The sequence below is a fragment of the Pseudophryne corroboree genome, chromosome 4 (genome assembly GCF_028390025.1).
Source record: "Pseudophryne corroboree isolate aPseCor3 chromosome 4, aPseCor3.hap2, whole genome shotgun sequence".
Taxonomy (NCBI): Eukaryota; Metazoa; Chordata; class Amphibia; order Anura; family Myobatrachidae; genus Pseudophryne; species Pseudophryne corroboree.
Genome location: NC_086447.1, coordinates 663,168,040 through 663,180,319, shown reverse-complemented (window position 1 = coordinate 663,180,319; position 12,280 = coordinate 663,168,040). Strand labels below are relative to the sequence as shown.

Genomic DNA, 12,280 nt, shown 5'->3' with positions numbered 1-12,280 from the left:
AATATGGGCTCAATAGCCTAATATACAGTAATAACCACAGACTTTAATATAGGCTCCATAGCCTATTATACAGTGATAATCACCGATTAACAAATAGGCTGAATAACCTTGTTAATAACAGCCTTTAATATAGGCTCAATAGCCTATTATACTGTGAAAATTACAGACAGTAATATCCTATTACTGCCAGGACAGGTATTATAACTCTGTGATAGATATATATATATATATATATATATATATATATACACATATATACATACACACACATACATATATATATATATATATATATATATATATATATATATATATATATATATATATATATATATATATATATATATATACATACATACATACATACATACATATATATACCCTGCTGCTGTTTTATATTTGATCCGCCAGCTCCAGCGTGCCTTTCCCCCTGTAACGCTGTGTGCGGGAAGCCTGCACTTGTCACCTTGTACTGAGACTGAGGGAACGTCGTATGGCGCTGGGCGGCCGGACGGAGCTGGGCGGCCGAACTCTCTGCAGGAAGACTGCCTGGGCGGCCGGCGGAGCGGCGTTTAAACTGAGAGTGAGGGAGCGTCTGCGGCGTATGGCTTCCCCCCTGCTGGGCGGCCGGCCGGAGCTGCCGAACAGAGCGCTGGGACGGGCGGCTTAGCGGCTGGGCTTGGCGGGTATGAGGGCAAAGCAGCATATTAACCCCAACATAGCGGGGCGGCAGCCTGCGCTGACCGCCCCGTTCCCCAGCCTACCTTACTTGCTCCTGATCATAGCTGTGACGGGGCTTCTTATGTGTAAGCTCCGTCCAGCTTCAGTGATAGAACTCCTGGCTGTGACGGGGCTTCTTCTGTGTAAGCTCCGTCCAGCTTCAGTGATAGAACTCCTGGCTGTGACGGGGCTTCTTCTGTGTAAGCTCCGTCCAGCTTCAGTGATGTGAGTCATAGCTGTGACGGGGCTTCTATGTGTAAGCTCCGTCCAGCTTTCAGTCAGCTTTCCAGTGATCTATGGCTGCGACGGGGCTTCTTCTGTGCAAGCTCCGTCCAGCTTTTTAGTCCTGGCTGCTCTTTGTAGGAGCAGTGGGCTGTCTGTGGCTGTGAGGGTGCTCTTTGTGAGGACCGACACGCCATTCGCTGCCCGTGCAGCGGCACTATCCCGGACCCATGTTTTTCTTGAAACTGGGAAGGGATGTGCTTTTAAAAAAAAAAAATTAAAAAAAAAAATGAAAAATTATTAAAATCTTCCAACAAGTGTGGGAATCCCACAAGCCGATGTTAGTGCTGTGAGCACCGAAAAAACACTGAGGTCGTACACTGAGGTACTCGGGGATATGGAGGGGGGAGAGTCCTAAATTTAAATATTCAGTGCCTTTGTTCGGCTGCGCCCGTCCATATCCCAAGAGTACTCCAGTGACCCCTAGTGGATGAAAAAGAAATTGCCAACACTCTAGAGCAGGCTTCACCAACCTGTGGCTCTCCAGCTGTTGAGCTGCTACAAATCCTAGCAGTGTTACCTATCACAGTTTTGTTATTAGGGAATGCTAAAAAGTTGCAGGGCATGCTGGGATTTATAGATTCACAACAGCTGGAGAGCAACAGGTTGGCCAGGCCTGCTCTAGAGTGCTGTGATTAAAAAAAATGTGGGAATCCCCAACTTAAACAATTGGAAATAAGGACAATTTAAATAATTGCAAATTAACTGAATTCCACACTTACATGCAACCCAAAGACTTTAAAAAGAAACCACAATCCTCTGCAATCCCTACTGTTTCTGCACTGAATAACTATATTTGGTTTATTGCAAATAAGGAAAAGATAACCTATTACCTACATGACTTACCCCATAAATTTGACTTGGTGTAAGTCCCTGGTTGCTAGTTATGACCCACCACCCTTCGTGATGGTCGTCTCATGGTGATAAAATTTTGATTTTTTTTACTTACCGTAAAATATCTTTCTCTGAGTCCATATGGGGGACGCTGTGCACTTACACTTGGGTTAGAGTGTGTGAGTATGGAGTTTGGCACAAGCTATGAAAAGAACTAACTCCTCCCCCTCTAACCCCTCCCATCAACCCCCTGTTCACAGGAAGCACTCCTCAGTTAAAGTTTAACAAAGCTGAGAGAGAAAACAAAACCAACAATCAATAACCAGACAAGAGGGAAGGGATCGCAGCGTCCCCCAGATGGACTCAGAGAGAGATTTTACGGTAAGTAAAAAATCCAAATTTCTCTATCATCCATCTGGAGGAACGCTGCGCACTTACACTTGGGTGATATCCCAAAGCAAGCCAAAGAGGGGGGGGGGGGGGGCACACAGGCGGGAAATCTGCCCCAAAGATCAGACGCCCAACAGAGGCATCGCATCCTCCCATACCAAAAGTATGGAAACAATAGAATCCTGTGAAGGTTGTCGCTCTACACAGCTGCACAATAGAGGCACCTCCGCGAACAGCCCAAAAGGCCCCAACGGCCTGAGTCGCACAATTCCGCAGAGGGTCAGGAACAGGAACAGCAGAGGACACATAAGGCTGACGGGTAGCTGATGTGACCCAACGAGCCTCAGCGTTCTTAGAGACCGGTCAACCTTGCTGGGACGCAGCACTAAGAACTAACAACATGTCCGTACGGCGAACTTCAAATGTTTCGGTTCAAGATTGGTCTTGAACCGAGGTCTCAATATACACTGGTCTCTAGCATTAGTGCGCTGAGCCACAGCTCCTGTGTTGAAAAAAAGAGTTTTGCATGTAAAACCACTCTATCCCAATAGAAAAACCAACAGAGGTGGACTGCAGTAAAGGACTGCCAACTCAGAAACACACCGAGCTGAGGCAATGGGCAAAAGAAAATAAAACCACCGTAAGAGGAAGGAACTGCCACCCAACAGAGTCCAGAGGCTGGAAAAGAGACACAGGAGCTACACAGGGAAACTGTATATGCAAAAAGCTGCGAAGAAACACCGAACATCCGCATATTCGCACCAAAAGATTAAACGTTTTACTGGGCACTGTGATTGGTTTGCGAGCCTGAAACATAGTCAGGGCTACTGACTGAGGTAAACTTATTACTCTGATGATGCTGTTCTCCACAATCACACAGTCACCATCAGACGAGACAAATCCCGGTGATGACACAGTTTTAAAGTGAAGATCTGGCCGAAGAGGTACACTATAAGGAGCCTTGGCCACCCTGGTCTGAAGCATTGCAGAGCAGTTTCGACAGGCAAATCCGGATCGATTTAGTTAGACCGAAACAGCCACTGGTCAAATGCATTGAAGCACTCACTGGATCTTGCCAGAGGCAGAAACAAATATGCCAGATGAAAGTGACAAGGCGCTAACACGGCGTCCATGATTGCCACAAGAGGATCCCCGGAGCGATCACCATACCAGGGAAGTCCTTTTTAAAGAGACGAGAAGCCCTGAGGTCGATGTCGGCTTGTCACACAGGTACACCAAAATCAGAAAAACCTGTTGGATTATTTCACATTCTTCAGGGAAGAAAAGCATGACAACCCGGGAAGTCCGCGTTGTCCATTCTGAAACTGGCCAATATTGCCGGAACCCAAAGTTCCGCCCTCTGCATATGTGAGATACCGTTTAGATGGCTCTCCAGCTGCAAGTGCCACTGTGCATGTTGATATAGGCCAGTGCAGTGTTGAAGTTCGACTGGATGCAAGACCATGCTAATCTTCTCTGTATCGTTCCAATTTTTTTTTCTTTTTTCTAGTATATGTGCTGCCAAATCGAGCACTTGTAGAAAGCCTTGAGCTGGAGCCAAGGCGTCGTGGATTGCCCGGAGATGGAAGTGACACCTCCACTGCGGACCTCAATGTTTTTGAAAAACAAAGTTGAAACCCAAAACCATAACGTCTGAGACTAGTGACTGTGGTTATGACCTTCTATGTCAAGACAGAAAATGGGAGTCCTATGGGTCAGATTCGGATTGTGTAGACACCAACGAAGATATTGTCGTATTTGAAGTGACATACTGAACTGTTTATGTAAACTCAATTCTGTCTGGGATTAAGAACATAGAATTTGAGATTGAAGAATCCAGGCATGAGACCGGGAGTATGGAGCCACCTGTAAAGTCGCCTCTATCTTGCAGAGGAAGTGTATGCCATGGATCACTGACCCCTGAGGAAACTGCGAAAATAGTGTATTCTGGTCTGGAAATCCTGCACTCAACCAAAAGACAGATACCTGGGGTCGAATAGAAAACCCCTGAACACTATCCTCCACAAAGTAAGAAATCCAGAACCAAGGTCCACTGTAGATGTGTATGACAAAAGGTGCATGAGATGGAGCTCTTTTTGCAACAATCGACCAAATATGGCAGTGATGGTAAAGTAACAGTAAAAACCCCAAGACCCTGTTGATGGGAAAGGGATTGGAATGAATACTCCCGCGTTGGATAGCGAACAGACTGCAAGGATTAGAGCCTGTCTCTTGGATGAAACGCAAATAAGAGGGATAACAAAAAATCCTGCTTGGTACGTGTTCCCCAAGATTCAGAATATATGCTCGTGATATAATTCGGTATATCCAACGGACCAGTGGAATCTGAGAAAGTTGGCTTTCCCCCACTGAGAACCAGACCACCCGACTCCATAAGCCCTGCAGGCGACATATCGGAAGTCCGAGTTCCAGGTGGACAAATGCCTTCTAAGAGAATACATATTTCATTGATATTTATTTTAAATAACATTTTTTAGCAGTCATACTCAGAATGAGAACCCATGACCTGTTATACTGAAGGCAGACACCTTACTGCTAGAGCTATTTGCTCCTGCCTGCAAGGCACGCTTTGATTTGGAAGCAGAATTCCACAAATCACAATCAAAATGAATATATGGGCATCATTGACAGGGTAGAGATGCAGGATTGAATAGAAATAGAATCCAAGAAAACAACATTGACCGAGGATAGAGCTTCAGAGACCCAATCTGTCAATGGATTATTTGAAAAGGATCATCTTATACAATAATGGACAACTTGCATTATGCAATCTGCAACCGCTCTATTAGCCAGGATAGGGCATTGGAATATTCCTGTCAGAATGAATACCAATTTAATAACTGCCTCACTGTTGTCAATCTGCGGTGATTCAAGGTCACATACTGTACTTTAGGAAAGACCGTTGTCCTAGGCAACCACATGATGGATGCGTCCACTAATTATTAGTGGAACCTCCATCAGGTCAGTGTCTTCATCAGCGAAAGGATAAAGAAACACTGTCTGTAACTGTGAGCCATCGGATCTGAAGCAACAATATTGCGTACTAGAGACAGACGCATTACCCTGGAAACATGAACCGCTACATCGTCCCAACGTGAGGGAAGAGGGGGAAACCAATTAACTCAGTAGTCTATTTCTTATTCCTATCCTGAAGCATCCTCCCTGACAGGATTTATTTTACTAATTTCCTGAGATAAAGCCTCAAAATGTGAATCAGAACCAGGAACGAAATAGAGGGAGGTGTAGTACTCCGCCAATTGGCGGTACAGCCTGAGGACACAATCATCCTGCTTAAGGTAGCCATCTCAGACAGACACCAGGAAGTATAAAATTAAGACCTGCCTTAGAAGTGACCATAACTAGAGAGCATAACAACTAGGACAAATGATTGTCCTTTGAAGTAACTGAGCTATAGTGTCTGTCAAGGACCTGGCTCACTGCACAGTATAAGCTGCGTAAGGAGCGTTTAGCTCTGTGCAGCCATTTTGGCAATTTATAGGTACATAGTGCACAAGAAAAAAATAAACAAATAGTCTGTCTTGTGCCTTGACATAGAAATAACGAAAGGAAAACAGACTACCAACAATCACTGCTTTAGGTGAAAGTATTGACCACGGAGTATTTTACATTAACTCAGCCATTAACATTTTACCAAGGTTTGTGGGCTAAGTAGTAAACAGAGTACCAGTCACTTGTCATAGTGCAAGCAAAGGCAGACTCTAACAATACCGGTATTTGTGTACTGGTACTGGACGCACTGCAATACCAGGTCAATGTATAAAGTGGACAGAGCAAGCTCCTCTTCTATCTTACTAAAAATTCATGTGATATATGATCCCTAAATAGGGAGCGTATCAGATATTAAACTGATAAAAACAAATATTACACCTGAACTTTGCTAAAAGGCAGAGATAATAAGCAACTTTCTTTTTCATCCACTAGGGGTCACTGGAGTACTCTTGGGATATGGACGGCTTCCGCAGGAAACAGGGCACTGAATATTTAAATTTAGAACTCTCCATCCCTCCATATCCCAGAGTACCTCAGTGTTTTTTCTGTGCTCACTGCACTAACTAGGCTTGTGTGGGGACCCACACTTTTCTTTGAATATTTTTTTATTTTTATTTTTCATTTTTACCTTTTTATTACAACTTAAACACATCCCTTCCCAGTTTCTACTAAAAACATGGGTCCGGGATAGTGCCGCTGCACAGAGGCAGCGCATGGCGTGTCGGTCCTCACAAAGAGCACCCTCACAGCCACACGCAGCTCACTGCCTGCTGCAAGAGCTGGACGGAGCTTACAGAAAGAAGCCCCGTCGCAGCCCTCCCTACAAGGAGACAAGGTATGCTGGGGGAGGGGGACGGGGCGGTCAGCACACGCTGCCGCCCCGCTGTGTGGGGTCAGTGTTATAACCGTCGCCCGCACCCGCCGCTAATACAGCCCGCCCGCGCCGCTCCGTCCGACGTACATCAAAGTACCAGCGCTAAGAAGGGGAGAACCGCCGCAGCTCAGCGCTCACACTAGCGCCGCCGGAAGCCGCTACGCGCCGCTCCAGCCAGCCGAACTCCGTTCACACGGCCGCTCTCTTCATAAGCGTCCCCCGCCTCCCTGCAATGACACCAAGGTCAGCTTCCCGGCAATCGCTCCCCGCTGAGACACAGCGCTACACGGAGCACAGGCGGAGAGGGGGGGGGTGGGGGGGTTGGGGGAGTCTGCTCACAGGCAGTGCTGCTGCAAGGGAGAAAAACCTATATGGGAAGAATAGGCTGCATGACAGGCTGCCAGATTTCATATGCATAGATCCATTATATTAATAGACTATTAAGCCTATATTACACTGCAGTCAGGTACTGGTTATACATACATGTAATGTATGTAAACTGACCTGTGATTATAACTGTAAGCATGGCATGGGGGCCATTTTAACCATGCTTCCTGTTTCTTCCAGTTTGTGATTCCAGAACGTTCCTGTCCCACATCTCTACTCCACCGGAGGCGCAGGGGTGTTAGTGGGAATTTTGATTCAGGTTTCATATAGGCTGGCCATGTGAACTGCACTTCGGCTATAATAAAATAAATATTTAAAAAATATATATATATATATATATATATATATATATATATATATATATATATATATATATATATATATATATATATATAAACACCTTAAGTAACAATTTTACTGAGTCGTGCAAGTGTCTATCTTTGTCTATTGTGTTGTCTGTCTGCATAATGAGTAAGGCACCAGCAAAGACTAAAAAGAAGTTTTACTGCAATGTCTGTACATGAATCTACACATGTACAGTATGTTTTGTAGGTTTCCACTCCGGAAGCCGGTTTCATTCCCGGATCCTATGTTAAGCAAATGTAATGGCTGGGTTGAAATCAGAATTGGCCGCCGCTCGACACGAGCGGCAAGATCGGAGTCTCGGGTGAGACCGCCAGAACTAACGGAGGAGTCTCGGCCTTTGCAAAGGTCCAGGTTCACTTTGGGTACAAGGGATACATTTAATTTGTCTTATAATTTACCCGTTTCTGCTATGTTACAGTCTGACGATTCTATGCCAGACCTCACGGTGCTAAATAAGGGTGAGGAGGGCAAATTAGACCAGCAGTCAAGACAGTGCAGCTTTTGTCAGCCCAGACATTGATAATCTCATCAGGCCAGTGCGTCAGTCTCTGAAGTTTACAGAGACTAAGGAGCCTCTGACATATAATAAAGTCGTATTTACTAAACGACAGATATCTCCAATGGGGTTCTTATTTAGGAATATCTTACTAAGATGTTAGTAGAAACACGAAAGAACCGAATAACCGGTTCTATACCTCACAGATTTAAGTCTAGTTACCCGTTTCCACAGTCAGTGACATTGGAGAATCCGCCATTGGTGGATTCGTCTGTGTCAAACCTTATAAAGACCCTTCAGACGTAAGATATAAGGGCATTGGGTCACTAAGGCGCTAATTGTATGGATAACAGAACACGTTATACTTATCGCTAACCAAATCTGAGAAGCTGCTGAGTATCTATGTACAGCTTCTGCTGCCGGCTGTCAGCTCACTTCTCGCTTTTCATCGTCGCTAGTTACAGCACGACAAGCACTCTGGCTGCGTTCTTGCCAAGCGGAGTCAGAGGTCAAAAGAATACGGTGGCCAGAAGTTGTTTGGTCCTAAATTGGAAAAATGAATATCTCAGGCCACGGGGGGGGGGGGGGGTTCCTGCCATTGCCTCCTCCGGTTCAGAGACGGAAATACTCTGGCCCGGCGTTCAAACCCTTTAGACTTCAGTCCTTTTAAGGCTGTGGTAGAGAAACAGCCACGCCTAGTAACGTCAGGGCGCTAAGGTCACCAACAAGCCAGTGGCTTAACGGGCTCCCAGGCCATCTTGGACTTCCAATTGTGGGTGCACGCCTTCAGACGTTACATTTGCCGGGGTTCCAGACATCCACTGATGGATGGACCCGCAATTTAGTGTTAAAACAAAGCTGTCTCCCGCCACTGCGCTTTTTCAAGACAGGACTGCCTCTGTCGGACGACAAGAAGGCGGTTCGGCAAATTGCCATTCAGTCTCTGCTGGATTCAGCAGTTTTAATTCCAGGCCTTGTACAACAAGGTCAGGGTTATTATTCCAGTCTGTTTGTGGTACCGAAGCCCGATGGCTCCGTCAGGCCAATATTGAACTTAAAGGGTCTCAATCAGTAAGTCACTTACTACAGATTAAAGATGGAATCTCTGCGGTCACTAATTGCAGATTTAGAGCCACAAGAATGCATGATTGCGCTAGATCTCAAGGATGCGTACTTACACATTCCGATTTGGTCACCTCATCAGAGGTTCTTGCGTTTTGCAATACGCCACAACCATTACCAGTTTCAGGCTCTACCGTTTGGCCTCTCGTCAGCGCCTCAGGTATTCACCAAAGTGATGTCTGATGATAGCTCATCTCAGATCCCTGGGAGTGACAGTTGTTCTGTACTTACACGATCTGCTCATAAAAGCTCCGTCTCAACAGATGCTCCTCCAACATGCGCTGCTGACGTACAATGTACTGGTTCACCACGGTTGGATTGTTAACTTCAAGAAATCACATCTAATTCAGTCTCAACGACTTCAATTCCTAGGTATGATTCTCGATACGGTAAATCAAAGAATTTGCCTACCACAACAGAATTATCTAATTCCAGCCGCCGCCTGGGGTTTAATTGTGTACCTTGAGCCACCAGAGTAGAGACACCCTTGCCGACAACCTCACCCTGTGGTGAATCTGCAGATGCGAGCCCGACCACTGTGCGAGCACATCCAGTTCAAATGGACGCGAGTGAAATCTTCCGAACTGAAGCGCTTCGAAAGCCGCCACCATTGTTCCTAAGAGGCGAATACACAAAATGTACAGAGACTGTGCGTGGCTTGAGCACTAATTGAACCAGATGGCGAATAATCTGTACTTTCTAACGACAGACGCGAGTCTCAGATGTTGGAGAGCTGTAGTTCAAAATTGTCAGCTCCAGGGTCTCTGGGCGGATCACGAACGATTGCTCTATAAAATGTCCTGGAACTCCGCGCAGTTTACAATGCGCTACGACAAGCAGTACAATTGCTTCGGTCTCAGACTGTCCAGGTGCAGTCAGACAACGCGACGGCAGTCGCATACATCAACAAGCAATGAGGAACGAGAAGCCGCATGGCAATGCGGAATGTAGCTCGATTCCTCAATTGGGCAGAATACCACCAGGTGATATTGTCGGCAGTGTTCATTCCGGGAGTGGACAACTGGGAGGCGGATTATCTCAGCCGTCGGGATTTTCATCCAGGAGAATGGGCATTAAATCCAGAAATGTCTCACATGTTGGTCCAGAGGTGGGGTTACCCTCAAGTTGACCTGATGGCGTCTCGCCACAATCACCAAACGCACCAGTAGGTGTCCAGAACGAGAGATCCAAAGGCAGTGGCGGTGGATGCTCTCACAATCGCTTGGCCGTACAGCCTAGTGTATCTGTTTCCACCGTTTCCGCTGCGCCCTCTGGTGCTACAACGGATCAAAAGAGAGTCTGTCACAGTCATACTAGTGGCGCCTCATTGGCCTCGGAAAGCTTGGTTCTCGGGTCTCCGCGGACTACTCGCACACGATCCTTGCCCGCTCCCACTCCGTCCGGACTTGTTACAACAGGGTCCGTTCCTTTACCCCGATTTAGCGCGGCTGCGTTTGACGGGGTGGCTATTGAGAACGCACTCTTAAGGAGAGAGGCCATTCCAGAATCGGAAGCCAGTTACGGCAGCTCATTATTACAAAATTTGGCGTGCCTATATAGGTGGGTGTGAAGCTCGGAAGTTTCCGACATCATCTTTCAAGTTATCCCGTCTTTTGTTGTTTCTACAGACGGGGTTAGATGGAGGACTGCGTTTATCTACACTAAGGGTGCAGGTATCTGCGTTGTCAATTTATTTTTAAAGCCGATTGGCTCTATTGCCGTCGGTACACACTTTTCTGCAAGGTGTCCTCAGAGTACAGCCTCCATTCATTCCACCTACAGCGCCATGGGACTTGAATCTGGTTTTAGATTTCTTACAGTCTTCACATTTTGAAAGTGGATATTACTTGAAAAATAATTTCTCTCCTAGCCTTAGCTTCGGCAAGGCATGTTTCAGACTTGGGTGCCTTGTCAGGCAAGGCACCGTATTTGGTGTTTCATGATGACAGAGCGGAATTTCGGACGAATCCCGTTTTCTTACCAAAGCTAGTGTCATCTTTTCACATCAATCAACCAATAGTAGTTCCTGTGTTAACCGGACATTCTGGAACTCTGGATGTGGTACGCGCATTACGCTTACAGTTTACAGTTCGTAAAACGGATACGTTGTTTGTTCTCTATGATGCTGCCAAGATAGGTTGGCCAGCTTCTAAGCAGACCTTATCCAGATGGATAAAACTGACTATACGTCAGGCTTACCTTCATGCTAGGTTACAGCCGCCTACATCAGTAACAGCTCATTCCACATGTTCTGTGGGAGCTTCATGGGCATCTGGTCGTGGAGCTTCTACGACGCACCTTTGCCATGCGGCTACATGGTCATCAGTGCACACGTTTGTGCGCTGTTACAAGTTTGATACGTTTGTGGCATCAGCATCTAGCTTTGGCCGCATAGTGTTACAGGTGCCAAACAGCTCTCCCGCCCACAAAGGAAACTTTGGTACGTCCCAAGAGTACTCCAGTGACCCCTAGTGGATGAAAAAGAAAAATAAGAATTTACTCACCGGTAATTCTATTTCTCGTAGTCCGTAGTGGATCTATTTCTCGTAGTCCGTAGTGGATGCTGGGTACTCCGTAAGGACCATGGGGTATAGACGGGCTCCGCAGGAGACTGGGCACTCTTAAAAGAAAGATTAGGTACTATATCTGGTGTGCACTGGCTCCTCCCTCTATGCCCCTCCTCCAGACCTCAGTTAGGGAAACTGTGCCCGGAAGAGCTGACATTACTAGGAAAGGATTTGGAATCCAGGGTAAGACTCATACCAGCCACACCAATCACACCGTACAACTCGTGATAACTATACCCAGTTAACAGTATGAACAATAACTGACCCTCTCTCAACAGATGGCTCATACAATAACCCTTTAGTTATGCAATAACTATATACATGTATTGCAGAGAGTCCGCACTTGGGACGGGCTCCCAGCATCCACTACGGACTACGAGAAATAGAATGCTGGGTACTCCGTAAGGACCATGGGGATTATACCAAAGTTCCCAAACGGGCGGGAGAGTGCGGATGACTCTGCAGCACCGAATGAGCAAACTCAAGGTCCTCCTCAGCCAGGGTATTAAACTTGTAGAATTTTGCAAAAAAGTGTTTGAACCCGACCAAGTAGCAGCTCGGCAAAGTTGTAAAGCCGAGACCCCTCGGGCAGCCGCCCAAGAAGAGCCCACCTTCCTCGTGGAATGGGCTTTTACGGATTTAGGATGCGGCAGTCCAGCCGCAGAATGTGCAAGCTGAATGGTGCTACAGATCCAGCGAGCAATAGTCTGC

General features: G+C 46.4%; 1 protein-coding gene and 1 non-coding gene across 3 annotated transcripts in view; both read right to left on the bottom strand.

Annotated features, from left to right (window-relative positions):
• HNRNPU (heterogeneous nuclear ribonucleoprotein U) overlaps positions 1–12,280 on the bottom strand; it is an 86,486-nt gene that overhangs the window by 45,988 nt on the left and 28,218 nt on the right. The window lies entirely within an intron of this gene.
• LOC134913222 (U2 spliceosomal RNA) lies at positions 5,980–6,165 on the bottom strand. Its single transcript, XR_010177035.1, has one exon. It is a non-coding gene; the product is annotated as a U2 spliceosomal RNA (small nuclear RNA).